Source organism: Notothenia rossii (genome assembly GCF_949606895.1).
Source record: "Notothenia rossii genome assembly, chromosome: 2".
NCBI classification, from domain to species: Eukaryota; Metazoa; Chordata; class Actinopteri; order Perciformes; family Nototheniidae; genus Notothenia; species Notothenia rossii.
Window position 1 is genome coordinate 60,761,176 of NC_136904.1, and position 21,616 is coordinate 60,782,791.

General features: G+C 39.3%; 1 protein-coding gene and 1 long non-coding RNA gene across 4 annotated transcripts in view; one reads left to right on the plus strand and one right to left on the minus strand.

Annotated features, from left to right (window-relative positions):
* LOC307029173 (uncharacterized protein) overlaps positions 1-21,616 on the plus strand; it is a 426,810-nt gene that overhangs the window by 323,222 nt on the left and 81,972 nt on the right. The window lies entirely within an intron of this gene.
* On the minus strand, positions 10,467-17,897 carry LOC307025786. 3 transcript variants are annotated; one of them, XR_013804271.1, is made up of 7 exons: positions 17,718-17,897; positions 16,739-16,953; positions 13,376-13,701; positions 12,457-12,635; positions 12,026-12,106; positions 11,332-11,618; positions 10,467-10,874 (listed from the first exon to the last, which is right to left on the minus strand). It is a non-coding gene; the product is annotated as an uncharacterized lncRNA (long non-coding RNA). The 3 variants fall into 3 exon arrangements; XR_013804269.1 differs by lacking the exon at positions 16,739-16,953; XR_013804270.1 differs by lacking the exon at positions 12,457-12,635.

Below are 21,616 nucleotides of genomic sequence, written 5' to 3' on the forward strand. Positions count from 1 at the left end.
AGCAGGTGAGATGACCAAATACTCAATTAGTTTGATCATAGGTAAATTAGTTGGGGGTGTAGTAACATCATATTTTCTGTCTTTTCAGGATGCACAGACATGCTGACTCTACTGGCCATGCGCTGGAACCAGCAGAAAATCAACAATTTGGACACCTCACTGTCCCATCGATATCAGAAGGTGATGACATAAAAAATATCTTTTGAGATACTTTTCTGTGTTAGCATTACTCAAAGCTGTGGCCTGAACCTTTGTTTCTTGTTATCTGTGGTTGTTTGACATTGTAGGCCACCAAAGCTCTGCAAAGCCAGATGCAGGCTCTGGAGACCATGAAAGCCCAATTGGCAGTGACTGAGAGCCAACCGGAAGACTGGGTTAATGATGTAAAGGAGTGGGCAGAAGGTGAGGAAATGATTACTGGTGATCACTTCTTTCCAGCTCAAAATGATCAATACAAGTGGATGATTATTATAACTGTTTTTTCTATTTATCTTAATGCAGATTGCCATCTAACTGATATTTATAAAGAAATCAAACGTACAGCTTCGCTATTCACATAATTTAATTTATCGTTTTAAATGCAGTTCAAATGTAACTACAAATTAAATAAGAATAGTACAATATTACTTTATCCCAATTAGGCTATATCTTACTGTAGTTCAAATTGTAATTAAGCTATGTGCCTAGACTGGTTATGTTGAAGCTATTTAATAAGTGTTTTAATATGATGTTGTATTAAACCACATACTTCTTTCTAAGCAGCAACAACAACAAAAACCACTACCAATGATGCTGATGACCTGGCTAGCAGAATTGAGACCCTGGTTGCAAGTATAAAGAGACGCTCTCAGCGTCTTTATAAAGATACAGACGGCAACAAAGCTCGTGCCAGGATCCGGTGCAAGATCAGGAAGGAGAAGGAGATCCTGACTTCGGTTGTAGAGAGTTACAACAAAATGGTTCCAAGTACAGAAACTCTTTGCTTGGAGAACATTCTGTCGGAGGAGGAGAACGCTTGGCCATGGCAGCTACCACACAGTGGTATGTACACAAGTCTGTATATAAGTCTGTATAAGTCTGACAGTTTTTACATAATTGTGTCTGTTCCATAAATGCAATCCAGACTCTGTCGATCTAAAGACCAAGAGAAGGGCATTTGACATTGTCAATGCAATAAGGAGGCTTCAAGAGGAGAAGAAGATTGTTTCATTGAGATGGACTACCATTGGAGAACTCTTAAAACCCGTGGTGATGGCCTGAAAGAGCTGTCCTGCCTGCTTTCCAGTGAGACAATGCAAAGTATGTATTTAAATTATAAATGTCATAAACAGAAAAACATTATTACAATTATGTTATTCCATCACTGGCTTTATCTTATTGTGTTTTACTTTTAAGATTTGCCCTGGATCCTAAGCGAAGAGGGGTTGAGAGGTCTGCAGAGCACCATCCTCAGAAAGCGGCAGAACATCACAGAGAGGAAGTTGCAAGCGAGAGCCTGTTACCTTCAAGTTTTGTCTGGAGCAGAAAACATGAATTTCTTGCACAGGGATTCAGCTGATGACTATGACAGTGACTCTGATTCTGACATGGATTAGAAATTGACCCCTTCATATGGACGATTATGAATATGCTTCTTCAATCCTCCCGGCCCTATCCCTGTGGGGTCCCCTTCCTGCACTCAGGATCTAAACAGCAAAATGACTGCTATGGAACCAAACAGCTTTCTGAGATCAACTATTTCCCAGGATCCAAAATGTTCATCCAACCGTAACCATCATAATCAGTCATCATAAAGGCTCAGAAGAACACTCCTGACACATCTTCAAACGTTGTGAATAGCCTCTTAAAACACCACTTCATTTGATTATAGATTACATTTTTAAGGTTAAATGCACATCTTTGTTTTTTAAATACACAAATCATAATGCCTATCAATATAAATCCTGCATACTGTATATCATGTATATAGACATTTATTTGCTTCATACATACTGTACATAATCATGTACTCCATGTATATCCATTCAATCTGTAAATCCTTGTTACAAGTTATGTTAAGAATGAATGTAAACACTCAAACTTGTATTGTGTTGTTTGTAACATTTAGAATGTGTAGATATAATTAGGATTTATTCAGTTATATAAATACAACAAATTATATATAGGCCTAAGTTATATCTATTTCTGTATATTATACTGAGAGCAATGAAAAAGCAATATTTATATCTGTACACACAATTTTTTAAATAAAGTTGATTGTTGCAACCGAGTCTCGCATCACATGTTTAATAGGTTTGTCGGGCTTTAGTACAAAAACAAATAAGTTATTTATTGTTTGATTTCGCAAGTTTTGGATGGCAGAAAGTCATTCAATCATGATAGTCAACCACCTGTTATAAAATATAGAATCTTGGTAAAACTTTATATTAAGGTACACAAATTAACCATCAAATAGTTGTTAACTAACATGCATATTAGCAGTAGGCCTATATTGGCTCCTTATTAATCATTATAAAAACGTATTAATGCCTTATTCTACATGACAGTATTCTACAAGTAATAAGCCATTAGTTGAGAGTTTTTCCTCAATAACCCTCTAATTAGTGCTGATTTATTGCAAGAAAGGAAGTTGTTGTACATGACTTTTGGTCTTAATATGCTAGAATTCTTGCTAGCGTTAGCATACAGGCTAGTGCATGCTTATTGCACAGCTAGCATTAGCTATATTTACCTTGTTTACACTTAGCGGTTGTATTAATCTGTGTATGTAACACTTGCATGTATGAGATCATTAAGTGCCTTGTAACTTCTTTTTGTATAGTTTCACTCCGTTTGAATGTCAGTGGACTGCAAATAAATCAATAAAGGAGCATGGCTGCTCATTCCCTGGCTCTCAAAAGAGATTGGCTGGCTGTTTAATCTATGTTCATACTGAGACAGTACAACACATAGAGAGATAAACTCTCAACTAATGGCTTATTACTTGTAGAATACGGTCATGTAGAATAAGGCATTAATAAGTGTTTTATAATGACTAATAAAGAGCCAATACTGCTAATATGCATGTTAATTAACAAGTGAATTTGGTGAATTTGTGTACCAGAAAAGTGTTACCAGAATATTTGGTTGTTGGGTTATGTAAATAGATTTAAGTTCCCCCTGCTATTTCTTTGGCGTCCCCTAGTCGATTGTTTACATTGATCCACATTCCTTCTCCTTTATATATGGATATACTATATTTTTGGACATCAGGACTGTCTATGATGCAAATGTATTTTGAATGTATACACATTTGGTATTGCTCGCCTGTCCATCCTGGGAGAGGGATCTCTCCTCTGCAGCTCTCCCTGAGGTTTTTTCATTCATCGTTTATTTGGGAGTTTTTCCTTGAATTATGTGAGGGTCTAAGGACAGAGGGTGTCATATTCTTTACAAACTGTAAAGCCCCCTGACACAAATGTATATTCAGTGATTATGGGCTATATACATAAAATGTGATTGATTGATTGATAGATTTAACTATTCTGTTATTCACATTATGTAAGAAGTGAAATTCCATTAAATAGTCCATTATTTAAATATCCTTTTGAACTTGAATCTTATTCTAATATTACCTTGTTCATGTCCTTTGTATTATTATGTTTTGGGATTAAACACCCAAGTTCTTGTTACTATCTTCATTGAAAAAGGCGAATTCGATTTTTGTTGGTATTGGGCCTTCAAAGCGCTCTGCGAAACTACACCTATGGCATGTGCCCATGAAGTGAGAAAATTAAAACTTTGTGTTAGAGCAAAGCCAAATACATCATTGGAAAGGCCTTGATCTGCAGAGTGGCGTAGGTCAGTATGAAGGTTTTCCAAGCCTCCTGCTTTGAAAAATTGACCTTTAAACCTTGACCTTAGTACATTAATTCAGCAACAAAAGGGACTACAGACATGGGGCAAACTGTTATAGAGAGCTCTTGACCTCAGCTATCCTAGGTGTATAACCAAAAGGTTTGGCATTGTTACATGAGAATATAGTAAAAAAATCATTGTCACAATTACATATATAGCCTATATATTTACAATCTAATTAGATATATATGTTAACCAGCCCTCTATACTACTATGTGTACTCTAAATGTAGTATTTACAACAACTAATTTAAGACAAAAAACACTTGTATTTTTTAAACTGCATTTCCCTCGAGCAGTGCCATGCTGTTTTATTACAAATCAGCACCATAGTGGTAGTTTTCGAGTTTTATAAGAAATAAGTTTGAGAAATTATATATCTACCAAAAATATCAAATATCTATAACTGCCGACTTAGTAATTACAATTTACACAACACCAATACTATCCCACAGAGACCCTCACCCACAGGAGGGTTGAGAGGGAGGATAATAGGGTTGATAGTGATGGCAGAGCCTCTGTTGAGGAGAATGTTCTCTAGACTGAGAGGACGAGACAGGAGGGACAACTGAGTTCATTCTTATACACATAAATATACATATATTTATATTTAAGCAATAGCTCACGACAGGCCGTGGTATATGCTCATTATATCACAGCTAAGGGGCGTGGTTCGGCCCGACGCGATAAAACGGTTACGAAGTGTGGCAATATGAAAGAAAAATACACACTCTAATTTAAATAGTTTTTATTTGTAAATAATGATGTTCAAAATAAAATAGTCCCTCCGTTGCCTTCTGCACAAAACATAGTGCAAAGTGGTTGCTATGCAACAACACTAACAGCAAGCGAACATATTAGACAGAGAGCGTTGATCCATTATTTGGCTGTTTATTTACATTAATGTGTATATATATGTGTATACGTGGTCACTTGTATAGGTTGAGGTCCTCAACCTATACAAGTGACCACGTAAGCCATGCTACTGATGCTGTACAGTTTTTCAGTGGATGCACAATAAACAGCAACATACACATTAATGTAAATAAACAGCCAAATAATGGATCAACGCTCTCTGTCTAATATGTTCGCTTGCTGTTAGTGTTGTTGCATAGCAACCACCTTGCACTATGTTTTGTGCAGAAGGTAACGGAGGGACTATTTTATTTTGAACATCATTATTTACTAATAAAAACTATTTAAATTAGAGTGTGTATTTTTCTTTCATATTGCCACACTTGGTAACCTTTTTATAAAAGCAATAGCTCACTTCAGGCCGTGATATGCTCATTATATCCAGTGTTGGGCAAGTTACTTCCAAAATGTAATATATTACATATTACTTATTACTCTCTTTCGAAAGTAATAAGTTACATTACATTACATTACATTGCATTTAGCTGACGCTTTTATCCAAAGCGACTTACAATAAGTGCATTCGACCAGGAAGATACAACCTTTAAGAAAACAGAATCATATAAGTACATCAGGTTTCATAGAGCCAAACATTTCAAGTGCTACTCAACTGGCATTTAGAAAGCCAGCCCTTTATTAGTATATAAGTGCTTTGTTAGTAATTCTATCGCTCGAAGTGGAGTCTAAAGAGATGAGTTTTCAGTTTGCGTCGGAAGATGTGTAAGCTATCTGCTGTCCTGATTTCAATGGGGAGCTCATTCCACCATTTTGGAGCCAGGATAGCAAACCCACGTGTTTTTGCTGACGGGAACTTGGGTCCCCCTCGCAGTGCGGGTGCAGCGAGCTGTTTGGCTGATGCAGAGCGGAGTGCACGTGCTGGGGTGTACGGTTTAACCATGTCCTGGATGTAGGAAGGGCCAGATCCATTCGCAGCATGGTACGCAAGTACCAGTGTCTTGAAGTGGATTCTAGCAGTTACTGGAAGCCAGTGAAGGGAGCGGAGGAGCGGTGTGGTGTGGGAGAATTTGGGAAGGTTGAAGACCAGACGAGCCGCTGCATTCTGGATGAGCTGCAGAGGTCGGATGGCACATGCAGGTAGACCAGCCAGGAGGGAGTTGCAGTAGTCTAGGCGTGAGATGACGAGAGCCTGGACCAGAATCTGCGCTGATGTCTGGGTCAGCTGGGGACGTATCCTCCTGATGTTGTAAAGCGTGTATCTGCAGCAGCGGGTTGTAGCAGCGATGTTTGCAGTGAAGGACAATTTGTTATCTAGGACCACACCCAGATTCCTTGCAGTCTGAGTCGGGGAAACAACAGAGGTGCCGATGTTGATTGTTAGGTCAAGAGTGGGACAATCTTTTCCCGGAAGGAAGAGCAGTTCAGTCTTGTCAAGGTTGAGCTTGAGGTGATGAGCAGACATCCACCGAGAGATGTCTGCTAGGCAAGCAGAGATGCGTGCGACGACCTGGGTCTCTGAGCGGGGAAAGGACAGAATTAGTTGGGTGTCGTCAGCGTAGCAGTGGTATGAAAAACCATGCGGGCTAATGACAGACCCGAGCGAGTTTGTGTACAGGGAGAAGAGGAGGGGACCAAGAACCGAGCCCTGAGGGACCCCTGTAGTTAATTGACAAGGGTCGGACTCGGACCCTCTCCAAGTAACCCTGTAGGTGCGGTCGTTGAGGTATGAGGTGAGGAGGGAAAGTGCAGTGCCTGAAACTCCAAGTTCTTGGACAGTGCGAAGGAGGATCCGATGGTTCACCGTGTCGAATGCAGCAGACAGGTCCAGAAGGATGATGACAGAGGAGAGGGAGGCTGCTTTAGCAGTGTGCAGTTTGTCAGAGACAGCAAGGAGAGCAGTTTCTGTTGAGTGACCTGCCTTGAAACCAGACTGGTGCGGATCCAGAAGGTTGTTCTGATGGAGATAAGAGGAGAGTTGTTTAAAGACAGCGCGTTCAAGTGTTTTAGACAGGAACGGGAGGAGAGAGACGGGCCTGTAGTTAATAACATCAGACGGGTTTAGAGTGGGTTTCTTAAGGAGAGGGTTTACTCTTGCCTCCTTGAGACTGTTTGGAAAGTGACCAGAAGTTAGAGAAGTGTTGATGAAATGGGTGAGAAATGGTAGAATATCAGGAGCGATAGTCTGAAGGAGATTTGAGGGGATAGGGTCCAGAGAACAGGTGGTAGGACGGGCAGAGGTAACGAGGGTAAGAACCTCACTTGGAGAGAGAGGGGAGAAGGAGGTCAGTGTGTGGGTGAAGGGAGGGTCTGGTGACCCAGAGGTGAAGGAGGTCAGTGTGTGGGTGAAGTGAGGGTCTGTTGACCCAGCGGTGAGTAAAGGTGAGTCAGAAAAAGAAGCGCGAATATCATCAACCTTTTTTTCAAAATGGTTAACAAAGTCGCTTGACAGAAGGGAGGAGGGGGGAGGTGCTTTGGGGGGGTCCAAGAGGGTGGAGAAGATAGAAAATAGTTTTTTGGGATTGGAATAGGAAGATTGGATCTTATCTTGAAAGAAAGTGCTTTTTGCCTGAGAGATGGAAGCAGAGAAAGAGGAGAGGAGAGCCTGATAGGTTAGGAGGTCGTCATGGTGTTTGGATTTCCACCATTTCCGCTCTGCTGCCCGAAGGATGGTTCTATTAGCACGCAGTGCATCATTTAGCCAGGGAGCAGGAGGGGACTGACGAGCCGGCCGCGATGTGAGAGGACAGAGAAAGTCCAGAGAGGATGAGAGAGTCGAGAGGAGAGTTTTTGCAGCAGTGTTTGGAGGCAGGAGTTGGAACGAGTCAGAGGAAGGGAGGGCTGAGAGCACCGATGAGGCAAAGGTAGAGGGGGAGAGGGAACGGAGGTTACGGCGGACAGGAGCAGAGTTAGAAGAGATTAGGTTGTTATGTTTGGAAAGGGGTAGAGAGAATGAAATGAAGAAGTGATCGGATGTGTGGAGCGGGTTTACAGAGAGGTTAGAAGTAGAGCAGTTCCTTGAGAATATGAGATCAAGGACATTGCCAGCTTTATGAGTTGGTGGGGATGGAGACAGTGAGAAAGCAAAGGTGGTTAACAGAGATGTTAGTTCAGATATCTTCCCTGTCTGGAGGTTGAAATCTCCGAGAAGTACAGCGGGAGGGCCAGTTTCAGGGATGTGTGAGAGGAGATTATCTAACTCCTCCAAGAAGTCCCCCAAGGCGCCTGGTGGACGGTAGAGAACAAAAATGGTTAATTGTATAGGATGGGTTACTGTGACGGCATGGAATTCAAAGGTGGAAGGAGTGAAATTAGGTAGCAGCGTTACATTACAAGTTACATTACAATATTACTTTCTCTGAAATGTAATGAGTTACACTACTTTAGTTACTTTTTAGTTACTTTCATCAAAATAACCGCAAAAGAATAGCTAGGTATTTTAAATGCTAAAATGTATTTTAGTGCAGCTCATTATGCATCCAGTGAAGGGCAATGTGGTATAGCATAACAACTGTGTAGGCCCTTAAGGCTACTAACAACTTGTATTACAGGGCTTAGTTGAATACTCGATTCTGATTGTAAATTCTTAACATGTGACACGTTGTTAATACAGCAGTACAGACCGCTGTCAAGGACTATAATGAAGGTTAACATATTGTAAATCAAGGCAAATATTATTTAAACCATGCTCATGGTTTGAAATGGCAAACATTGAAAGGCAAAAGTATTATTAAAACCATGTAGCCTACTACATCATCAGCTTGGTCCCATCATATACGATGGGAAGAGAATATTTACTGTGCTTGAAAACTGGTATCACATCATTATGTGAGGTTGACTTTGTGACCTGGAGAACATTTCAGCTGCAACATCAGCTCGTTGATAATAAGCTTGGGATATGAGATATTTTTGTAGCCATTCGTGGTGAAGGCATCTGTGCTATTGTATGCATTATTTTTGACCCAACATTTCTACAGGCATGTCAGAATATGGTACTATTTTCACATGCATATTCTAGCCATTGTCTATTTTTATACCACAAGCTGCAAAATGACCGCCTTACCCCACTGTACAGGCGGGTAGTTGTTTAGATATACCTGGCACCTGCGGGCCGCAGAGGGGCGGCGTAGTTTTGGGCGACGAAGACTGCTGCTCCGGGGCCGGCGAGTCAGGCGGGAGTAAGCTAGTGTCCACAACGGAGGGTAGCGTGATGTCCGCATCTGACCTGTTGCTACTGTCTGCAGTAGATGCAGTGTTGCTGGCGTTTAGTGATGGTTGGTTTAACCATTTTCGTATAAATGATTATCCACAGATCAGATGTGTGTCACTGTTGTGGAAGCACTTTGGAAATGATGCACGCGCAGCGGAGCAGGTCACGCGCACCTGACACAATGTGTTGTTTGTATTTTTCGCTACGTTCTCTTTTTTGAATGGTTGCATAACGTTCAACTTCCCCGAAGATCTCGACGCGAAGCCTGAAGGGTAAACACCAGGTTTACTAATCTACCCGCACAATTTGTCCGGTGTCGGAATGTCTCGCTATGTTAGTCCATTCTTAAAAAACAAAACACCATTTAATTTCGGGTTAAAATGTGTTGTAACTGCGTTACTGAGCATTGTAACGGGTAATATATTACCCACATTTCATTAGTAATGCGTTACATTACTTCGTTACAGCAAAAAGTAATATATTACTGTAACTCCGTTACTTTTGTAACGCGTTACACCCAACACTGATTATATCACAGCTAAGGGGGTTGTCGACCCTCCGCTTCGCGTCGGGCCGAACCACGCCCCTTAGCTGTGATATAATGAGCATATACCACGGCCTGTCGTGAGCTATTGCTTAAATATAACATATATCTATTACAAACAAATCAATTATTGTACTGTTGAAATAAAGCATGTGATGTGAAAAAGTTATGCTGTTTGTTTATTTCATAGATATTTAAGCTAGTAGGCCTATTATGAAAATGGTTTTTTTTGTAGTAGGCCTACTTCCGGTTTGCAAAAGAGTTGTAGGATCGTAAAATGACTTTATATGATATCTACCACAGCCGAACTAGTCATTAGACTACTTACTTATGATTTTTCGTAATGAAAAGCAAAGATATTGTGTGTGGGCACATACAAGTAATCAGTTCTAAAAAAAAATCCGGTTCTGCAGCTATGGGTTTTGCAGAGCGGTTGGATGTTTTCCGCTATCCCTAACCAACAAAAAAAACATTTCCTAGTAACCTAAGGAAAGGTTATTAAAACATGTTCCCATTGTTTTGCTATCAATCACACCTCCGTGTTTTTCTGTTGAGAAATGGGGTGACACGAAGCAAAAAAAGATTAAAACAACATGGAAGCTATTGGCGTTAGCAGCGTCCATAGCAACGATAGTAAAAATCGAGTAGGCCTATGCAATTTCAATTTACAATTTTTTGGGATGGAACTGTTATCAAAAGTGTAATTTTTTAAACTTCAGCATTATTTAAATAAATGCATATGAAATACATAAAGATGGCTAGAGAAAAAACGTCATATTATGTGCATAGGCCTACAGTAACAGGTGAACATAACATATTTTGAATGATCAAGGAAGCTTAAGTGTTTGTATGTGTTGAATATCATTTTATGACAGCAATGACAGCATGGGAATGTTTTGTGTCAGAAAACTTCAATAACTTCAAATAATGTAGCTAGTAAAGTAGGTATGTATAGCCATAATAACTGCCATTTATTTATTTTATTGAAATATTCAGAAATAAATAGATAGGCCTATATGCACACATACTTTTACATAGAAATACAATCACAATAAAAAATAAAGACGACAAGAAACAGCTGGGGAGGGAGAACACAACTCCAGGTGAACAGAATCAACAGGAAACCGACAGACGAGTTTTCAATTTCTCCTTGCATGTTGAAGGGCGGTGATCCTATTTTTGACATAGAACTTCACCGCTATCCAGTTTCTTCCCATCAGTGCTTCTGGAGAAGCTGTAATGCATGCAATGCAGTCCAACTTTCCTGGTACTTTCCCAGATGTGATGAAGGTCATTAATGTATCTTCAACAGCTTTGACCTCTGCACGAGTCCAACTCCTCTTCTTTGTGGTTTCTAGTGAAAGAAAGAAAAGACAATCAGGCATACAGACAAGTGACATACAACATTATTGAGGGACCAATGAGCTTATTATTCTCTTCTTCTCTTGAGAACAAAACCCTGTCCCCATGAGATTAACTATATAATTGTGAAATAAATCAAACATTGTAAAATGATCTGCAGACTTGTCTATTTGTGTCAAAGACGTTTGTCCCTATTTCATGTAATCCAGCAAAATGTCCTGGGTAGGCTTCACAAAAGCCTCTTAGGTTAGCCAGGCATCAATATCAACCATGACCCTTTCATAAGCCACCAAAACGCAGCTAAAAATATATATTAAGAATAATATGCTGTGCACTGGTCTGGTTACCTGAATGAAACCTGGCTTATACCCAATTATTGATTTAAGTTCAATGTGCCTGGTATCAAATGTATTATTAGTGTGTGAAGTCAAAATGTACCCTCTGTTTACCTATTCTTCTTTTTTTGGCTGTTCATTCAGAGAAGACTGGGATATGGCATGAGGAGGAAGAATATCGGATTGTGAGGAAGAAGAGGACAGAGAGGGTGAACATGGCACCAGATTGAGAACGAAATAAGTCTCTTGCTGCTCTGCACTGAGGGCCTGATGTTGCTCTGGAGCTGGTCTCTCTTGCTGCTCTGCACTGAGGGCCTGATGTTGCTCTGGAACTGGTCTCTCTTGCTGCTCTGCACTGAGGTTCTCTTGCTGCTCTCTGCTAACGGTCTGTGGTTTCTCGGCTGTGGGAGTTTCAGATGCAGGTTGATGGTCAGTGGAGCTCTCTGTAATGCAGGTTTACTTACAGTTTTTGTTAAAATAAAAAAAGGTTGTCAAATGTACATGGGTTTTTTATTGATATATGTACTTAAAGGTGGGGTAGATAATTTATTTCAGAAACACTTGTTGTTATATTCCATGGAGTGCTCTAACATCCCGATAGCAATGAATATATTAAATGCTTTGACAATAAATCCATAAAACAATGTAATCTGTGCAAGCCGTGGTGCTGTAAAACGCACGACCAATCATCTGTGTTACACTGTACTTTATTACTTTAATTCAAACTGTATTCCCTTCTTATCATGTAGCCTACACTTCTTCCTTTCATTGATACATTTAAATCACCTGACTACAGCATATAACATACCTGCTGCAACCCTGTGCTGCTGCTGCTGCTTCTCTCTGCCTCATCCTCTATTGCTGGAGGCAGCTCCACCTCATCTCATCTCTGATATGAAAGCAATCGTGTTATGATCATATTGAGCTATTGGTGAGTCTAACATTAAACAAGCAGTCTGCTTGTCATACATTGCTGACGATACATTTAAAGTGGCAATTTGTTGAGTCACTGCCGCTAAATGCCGGTAGCATCAAGCTAGCAAATCCTGCATTAGCCTCACATCAACATGTGTAGACAGAACATCCAATTATACTGAGCTAATTTACTGAATAAACCAACTCCCATCTCCTGTCTTTTTTTTCACCCAATTCATTAGACTATTCTTCTGCTGGTGTTTCATTGTTGTTTTCTGTCAAATTCAATAGGTACTGTAGTTCAAAACCGCGGTACCTGCTCACCATCTGTGAGCTATTTTTAGAATGCGCACGCTACGTTCGTTGTCGCGTTCGCACGCGTCCACCTGGGCAGGCTGTTTGTGTCCTTCTCCCGTGACGATAAAGGCCCAGATACACCGGCCAGTCACCTGAGAAGTCGCCGACGCCGACACCGACTGTTGCGAGGGGAGCGGAGCCCCGCCCTTTAGAAACAGAGCGGAGGGAGAATGTGAATACGCAAGGCAGTGGACACTGAAACATGCACATTGGATAAATAACATACTGTAGGCGTTTCGTTTATTTAATAAAAGAGCACATGTTCAATGTGAAACGTGCCGTAGATAGATTACTTCAGTTGCAATTTGGCGCTATATATATATATATTTTTTTTTAAATAATAAAAAATAAATGTTTAAATAAAAAAAATAATAAAAAAAAACACCTTCAATTTCAGACAGGGCGCGGGGCTCCGTTGGCAGGGCGCAGCGCCCCGCCAAGACAATGGTAGGGGAAACACTGATGTATGATTTATCTCGACCTCCCCAAAATAACCTAAATCTGACACGATGTGAGATGTCTTTTTTAGCTGTTCTGTCGTCATTTCCTGCGATCTTCTTCATGCAGTCAGTCAAAATGAATGAATGAATGGGCGTTTCTTTGACTATTTATGGGTAGAAGCTGCTCCGCATTTCGAGCTGATTGTGATTTATAAAGGGAAATAGGCGTAGGATGTGCGGTACGCACTTCCCTCGCCGGTACGCAATGTTTTGTGAATCGGAACATGGCGTAACATTTCTGTACCTATTTTTTTGCTTTGTACTACGTAAGCAACCTTCCCACGTGAATCCTACGCACGGCGTTATAAATGAGGCCCCTGATCATAATGTACTAAAAAGGGAGTTTCACTTCAATTACCAGAAACTTATGAAATATTGTTACTTACTGCAATACGGGCAGAATCAAGTATCCGTCCAACATTTTTTTTTTTTTCACCACATCTTGGCCCCATTCACTATCCAGGGATGCTGCTTTTTCTTTGTATAGTATAGTATAGAAAAAAAAAACACAGAAATGGACTAACAACAGAAAGATGACAGATAAGACACATACACAGGTACACAGACAGAGATACACAGACAGCAACAAAGATAGGACAATTTCACAACAGCAAGGACAGGGAAACAATGGGGACGTGGCTCTTAAAAGTGCCTTTGGATTGATGCTATAGCTTATAACGGTGTTTGGCTTTCACTTAGAACTCAGAAGAATCTGTTGAGAGAAGAAACAACAATTAGGAATTGAACACCTTACATTTTACAGTGGCGTTATCTTATCAAATAATTAACAACATCAACATAGCATGATTACAAAAAGACAGTTTGGAGCTATGGTACAGATGTAGCACTTAATTTCAGACTCCAGTTTACAGCTTCCTGCCTAAGACCAGTATAGAGGAATGTTAAGCCCTCCCACTATTTTCCAAGAGGGCGTTGCCAGATTTTCAATTTCAGGTTTTAACTAGGAGATGGCGCTTCATTCACAAATACAGAAAGACAAGTTTCATGGACTTTCAGTTGTGTTTTGAAGAGCATTTGAACACATCAATATTTTAGATCAACTAAAGTATATCTAATCTTGTAATTCAATAATATATAGTCTTTATATATTAAATAATCATAATAATAATGTAAATGTTTACATTACACTTCTTTATTTGTTATGCTCATACTTTTACCTTTACAATCGTTTGCTTTAATATGCAGTATATATTTTGTATATTTTTGTGTTTGCTTCCTCCTGCTCCCTTTCGGACACATACTGTATGATTTATTAATATTATTAATATGAAGATATTATTAAGATAAGGTAAGATGTTACTTTATTGATTGAACATTTTAGTTTAGAATGTGCTGTCCCACGGTAATTCAGAAGGCTCACAGGTCACATTCCGACCATTATTTAAAAAAATAGGTGCTTTCACACCGTCTACAGCTTGATTTGTATAGAGGGAGCTCTGTGGCTGAATGGCCAGCGATTAGGTGTGGCGCATTTATCATAGGTGATCAGAGCTAACTGCCTGCCGTCAGATATCATTTAAAAAACAGATCAGATTTTAAGACTACTTCTGCGCTCATAAAGAATGATAAGAATAAGAATAATGCGTATTGAACTGGTTTAATTAATTAGTGAGTTTATTTAACACTAGAACCGCCAATCGGGTCAATTTGTGTGATGTGTGTTGTGTGTGTGCAATGTAACTTTTTTTCAATAAAATATTAAAATCCCAGTCCGTGACTTTTCCTGAAAGTGTGTTATGTAGCACCCTATGTTGTTAAAAATTGAATTCTAATAGCCGGATTTAACGGGTTTAGGTAGGCCTATACAAAAACCTCTGGCGGTTCTAGTGTTAAGGTAATTAGGTACAGTAGAAGCCCTTTTTTATCAGTAACAAATTTATCAGTTGAACATATAAGTCAACTAACTGAGGGTCACTTGCAATGACAGTGTTGTGTCTAACTGTAAGCTTGTCACTCAGAGTAACCTACAGTTAATTTAGCTGCTGGAAAAGAAAGATCAGGGGGGAGGGGGGGAGAGAGCTGTGGTTGATGGGCCATTAGTTGTGTAAATACACAGCTGAGAGCTGCCGTTTCATTCAGACTGTTTAAAAAACGGTAACAACGGACTATTTTTCTTAGCGGATGCATGTCAATTTAAATCAATACAACTATTTTTTAAATCAATAAAAACATTTTCTAAATCCATAAAAGCATTTAAATTAATATTGGGAGTCATGTCGTTACTTTTTTGAGAATGTGGCCATGTAATAAGCGGGATAATTTGCAGCGACTTGTTCCTTATGGGGAAAATAATACCCGTCATGCAGATCAGGATCCCAAAGCGTAGCGGAGGGATCCTGATCTGCCGACGAGGCTCCATTAACATATACATATTTTTAGTGAATTACTGAGTTTAGGCACGTTAATAACGTTTTAATGAAGTTGAATACAGTATATTCATATTTGTCAGTGATTTCATGTCAATTGTGTGTGTGTGTGTGTGTGTGTGTGTGTGTGTGTGTGTGTGTGTGTGTGTGTGTGTGTGTGTGTGTGTGTGTGTGTGTGTGTGTGTGTGTGTGTGTGTGTGTGTGTGTGTGTGTGTGTGTGTGTGTGTGTGTGTGTGTGTGTGTGTGTGTGTGTGTGTGTGTGTGTGTTAGGGCTATGCAATTAATCATATTTTAATCGCAATTACAATTTTGGCCTTTACGAAAGCAACATAATCAAAAAAAATGATTATTTTGCTTTGCTAGGTTGTGACAGTGCACTACAACATGTTTGATATAATTAATGTTAGTCTAATTTATTTTTATTTATCATATGTATATATGTTTAGTATCTTGTGGAAGTGCGCTTCAAAATATTTGTTGATCTTGTTTATTGGTATTTATTATTTTGATATTATTTATTTTAATCTATCATTTATTTTATTTATTTTTGTATTGGTTTTTCAGTTGAATTATACGTTCAGGGTAATAAACAGTTAAAAAGATACTGTTCAAATTATTATTTGTGTTATAGTTCAATCAATGGATGTTTTCAAAGTCAATGAATAATCATATTTAATAATCGTGATATCAATTATTGACAAATAATCGTGATTATGATTTTTGCAGCCCTAGTGTGTGTGTGTGTGTGTGTGTGTGTGTGTGTGTGTGTGTGTGTGTGTGTGTGTGTGTGTGTGTGTGTGTGTGTGTGTGTGTGTGTGTGTGTGTGTGTGTGGAACTTTGGCAGAACATGCTGTGTTCATGTATTAGAACCACATTGGTCTGATGATTGATTCCAACTGTAAGTAAAGGCCTACATTTAAATTAAAGTGGATGGTACAGTATGTGTCATCATTGGTGCAGCTACAGTTATGGGTGAGCAGATTTCTTATCACCATTAGTCATTACATACTTAGTTTTAAGGATTTTCTGAAGTACCTATGTTTACTCTTTAGATTTTAGTGGGCCGATGTCTTGGCGTTATTCAGCAGCTTCTGTAAATGTTATAGCTGTGCATAATTTTAGTGAACGACTTTTTCTGAAAACTAAAAGGCTGGTCTAGAATATAAGAATAGCCACCAAAACAGCAGCATACCTCAAACCTATTTAAAAAGATAGTTACAATGTCTAAGGGTTCATATTGAGTAAAGCAAAGTCAACCCCCATTTTGGACTTTATGTAACACACCTACTCTGTCTGAACCATGCACACGGTTGTGTCTATTGGGAATAAAGTCAGGATTTATTGGTGTTGTTGCACAATTACATTTGAAATTGCTTCTTTGTTCTGTTTTTCCTCTGCCAGAATGGAGGGAGGGGGGGTCGTGGTGATGGTGCAAGTGTACGTTTGGAAAGATATTTAGGCGATGGGAGAGTCGGTTGTTTTTGTTGTTTTTCCCTCCCTCGCACAGCTTCTGACTGCACCATCACTTCAGATCTCAGCAGGGGTTGGCAAAAAGTAAATCTTGTCTTTCCCGATGTCTGAAAAGCAATTCAGACATTACAGTACAACTTCATATCATGTGTCTTGTGTGTTGTCTATGTGAACCGTTTGCGTGTGATGAGAAATCCATGCCACAACTTTATGAAGTCACCTTTATTAGCAATGAACTTTTATATATATTAACTTTATATATATATATATATATATATATATATATATATATATATATATATATATAGATTGTTTTCAGTTTCTAAGTTATCATGATTATTATTAGCCAATAGTTTGAGGAGGATCCATAGAGCCAAAACTCTTGATAATTAAAAGTTGTTCATCACACCTGGTCCCTAGAGATGGCATTCAAATAACACCATAGTGAGCAGCCAAGCAGAATTAACATTGGAAGAATAACCTTAACCTGTTATGCCCGGGCTCCTGCAAAATCTTGCAAGAAACAGTGTCTTCTTAACATTTAATAGACTATGAATGTGTCATACCCACTTAACGGGATGAAACTCAGCTAACTGACAATATGAACCATTTTTACCGAAACAAAACACAACTCTAATGCCAAGCATCTGGATTAGCACTAAGCGAAAGAGTTAGCACACAACTCACGGTAGAAATATGGTTTACTTCATCGGATCTGCACAAATATATATATATCATATGAAAGCTGATATTCCACAGATTCAAATGGTATAGGTATCATCACTGTGCGACCAAAACTCAGGGAAGTGAAGGCAAGCAAAGACAACACACAACTTCTATTTACGTGGCCAAAACGGCAAAAACGTCTTACCTTTGCTGTTTTCTGATCAAAAGTTGTGTTCAATGGCATTACAACGCATATAAACGCTGCTGAAGGTTAATCCAATGTCTCTGTGTCCCTTTGAAATGATTACTGATAATCCATCATAACATTTATGTCAATAAGATTAGTTTTCATATATAACTGCTATGAGAGCTACGAGAGCGTATGAGAGCTTCCGGTTTTGGGCATGCTGGCTGCGCATCACTCTCTTCACCAATGGTAATGTTTAGATGGATTTAGGAACTCCCTCTCGATTATATTGGCTCTAATGGTTCAAAAGTGGTGTCAATCACCAAAATCGACCGATGGGTTCCAGAGATATGGAAAATACACCCAAATGACCCCAGAGGTGTTTCTTTTTTTTAACCTCTCTAAAATGGTCAAATGTAACTTGTTTTGCATCAATCTTGATACAGGGTACTTATTATATGTTATTGTGTGGATTACTAAAGCTTTTAGTCTACTATCCCATCATTCGAGGGTGGTTTTCACTAGAAGTAATGGGGTTTTTTGGACGGAAACTATAATTTAAATTGTTTTACTATGTTCAATCTGAATTTACTTTAAAATGAAAACATCTATATTGATTCTGACTTTTCTACGTCCAACTCACAGGTTTATCATTGCTTTGAGAAAAAAGATTATTAATTGACCCCTTTTAGAAGTGAAGATATAGTCATTTGTTCTGGGAATGTCCTTTTCGAGCCAGAAACATTAAAAACAGACTTGGGGCTATGAAACAAAATACTTTCCTCCCCCGCTGTGTGTAAGTATAGCACTGTGTAAGAAAAGGTCAAAGTAGACCAGGGGAGGGTTAGGAACTGTTGACGTTTTTATTCATCCCTTGATTGTGTATGCATGTGAGTATCTTTACATACCACATAAGCTGTGAGCCGGTAAATCAGACCTCAGATAGTCACACAAACATCACTTTCCGTGGTTAATCCATGGCCTGAATCATGCAACAAGACTAGTTAGCTGTCTTTGAATTTAACTTTTTCAGTATCACAAAGATGGACCAATCATATATAAATATATAAAAACAGTGACTCAAACATGGATGAAAATAAAGGAATGTTTGGTGTCTGGAAGCATGGAATAACATAGGTATTAGTGGAAGGAATCCAGCTGCTGGTGGTATCCTTTAGAGCAGGGGTCGGCTACAGGCGGGCAGCGGGCCGGATCCGGACCCAGATGCCGACCTATACGGACCCGGACCTATAATCAATACATTAATAGGGGATTTCAATTTTGACGGGGCGATCCTATTTTAACCGGTGCCGACAGGGGGCGAAAGAGACGATTGAGTGATACAGGGAGAGAAACACAGAAGAAGAGATGAGAGCGCGGCAGAGAGAAGCGGAGAGGAAAGTGAGTGAAGAGAATAATTAGCGATACAGGGAGGAGAGTGAACAGGCGTGTTAGCGGCAGAAAGGGAGAGACAATAAGTACACATGGCGCTCTCCAAGAAGAGGAAAGTGGACAGTGAGAACAGAGCTTTTAACCCTGATTGGACGGACTCATTCATGTTCACCCTGCCCACTGGGAGAACAGAACCAGTGTGTCTCATTTGTTCAGAGACCGTGGCGCTCATTAAAAGTGCCAAAACAACACTATGAGACAAAACACCAATTGTCTAACCAAACATTCCCTCTCAAGTCAGAACTGAGGTCACAAAAAATAAATATCGTTCCAGCGCAGGCTAACCAAGGAGCACCTGCATGTGTGTATGAGAATGGCCCTGACACCATTTCAGCCCAGATTTAAACTCCTGGCAGCACAAGCTCAATCCTCGCACTGAACAGAAAAAAGTGAGTGAGGGACTGCAATATAAGAGGGAAAGAAAGAGAAACTTTAAAACTGTAAAATTGTTATGATGTGTAAAGACTGATATTGTTCTATAATCGTCTGAAACAGTTAAGTCATGATGTGAAACGGTTAACAAAGAAAAAGAGAAACTCAAGCTGCTGCTACATTTTATTTTATTTATCTAAAATTAAGCACTTTTAAGATGCAAACATTTTCAAAAGCTATTTTATTTATTTTCTCTATTTTATTTTTTAAATGCAGCCCGAGAGGAACATTACACATATCCACAGTATTTACTGTATATCTGTATGTTTCAATGTTAATTGACAATACATATTGTTGTTTCTGAATTGTACTTTCTTTATTTGATTGGCAGTCAGTTGTTGATTACATGCAGACGTTGATAAAACTGCAGGCTACTTCAATATATATCACATTAATTCATAAAGCAACTTAGACATTTTGAAGCTCCGGACCTTTGCATGGGGAGATTTTCTCTAACTGGACCTCGTTGAATTTTAGTTGAATACCCCTGCTTTAGAGGGTAGATGGTGGCTGGAGGGTTAGATGGATGAAATTACCTGGAAGTACCTCAGTTTCAGCCATGATTATAACTGTTCAGATTATCTAGAAGTCTAGATGATAGAACATGTTTTCTTTCATATTTTTCATCTACCATGTTTTTAATACATGTTTGAATGGTGATATGCACAGTGATAGATGTGTAGCTTAACACGTTATGCATCTATTGCATAAAATGGTATTTGATACAAATATATCTGTGGATCAATACCTGTGGACCGCAGGTGAGTGTGAACAACTAGGGTCTGCCACATTAAGTGCTGTTCTAAACCAACAAGTGGGGAGGGGGGTGGGTTATCAAGCCCTCCAACAGCGGGTCTCAATCGGCCCTGACTAACCACCTGCACTATCTGACCAGGTGCAACAGTGTGTGTCATGGTTGCACCTGGTTTTTAAACTGTTTAAAACAATGTCTGTGCGAACATGTATTGGTAAACTGACTAAATAAGAGACATTTAATAGCGTAATGTTGATGTTCACTTGAAGGTTACATTGTTTTTGTTATTTTTTACTTAGAATCATGGTATCCTTTTTTGGTAAAAGTTAAGCTCTGCTGAGATTTGATCCCATGACCTTCTGTTTACTAGACAGGCACTTTAAACCACAGCGCCTGTTTGAGACTGGCTTTCTTGTCTCATATTTATTATTCTGTTGTTGTGAAACAATGTTTATTATGATTTGGATTGACAAAAATATTTGCAAGAAATGCAGTATATTTCAAAGATGTGGTTTAAATTGAAATCAAATACTAAGAGGGTCTTTACAGCGAGCAACTATTTTACGTATTAACATTAACTGGAGTTGATAAAGGAGATATTCCAGGGTATTCTTATGGAAGTGCATTGACAGCTAAAGACCAAAGAGTGATCTCTTTAAATAACAAAGACTTAGTGAATAATGAAAGCCTGTAGGCGGTTTCAGCACAGTTATAAAGATACAACTAACCATGCTGTTTATGCTGTTGCCATATGGGTGTTGGTTGTGTTTCATTATACTGTCACACTTAAAGATCCCATGTTGGGTCACTCAATCATCTCTGCATATCCAAGAAACACTCTTTAAATCAACCCTGTATGCACCGTACATAACAAGGTGAGCATGCCTCCATGCATCATTTTTCAATCAGTGCCAAGCAAATCACATCAAACCTACACACACACACACACACACACACACACACACACACACACACACACACACACACACACACACACACACACACACACACACACACACACACACACACACACACACACACACACACACACACACACACACACACACACACACACACACACTCTATAGGCAGCATGTGTTTGTGATTTCCTCTCCATGCCCATGCAGTAACTTGTCACTTTCCCTCAGGCTTCATGTGTGTTAACCGCTTCCACACCAAGTACTTTGCCGTACTTATGGCAAATTTCCACTGCAGCGGGGTAGCCCCATTTAAGCGTCCCTAAGCATCCTCACTGTATGCAGAAGTATTATTTTAAGCA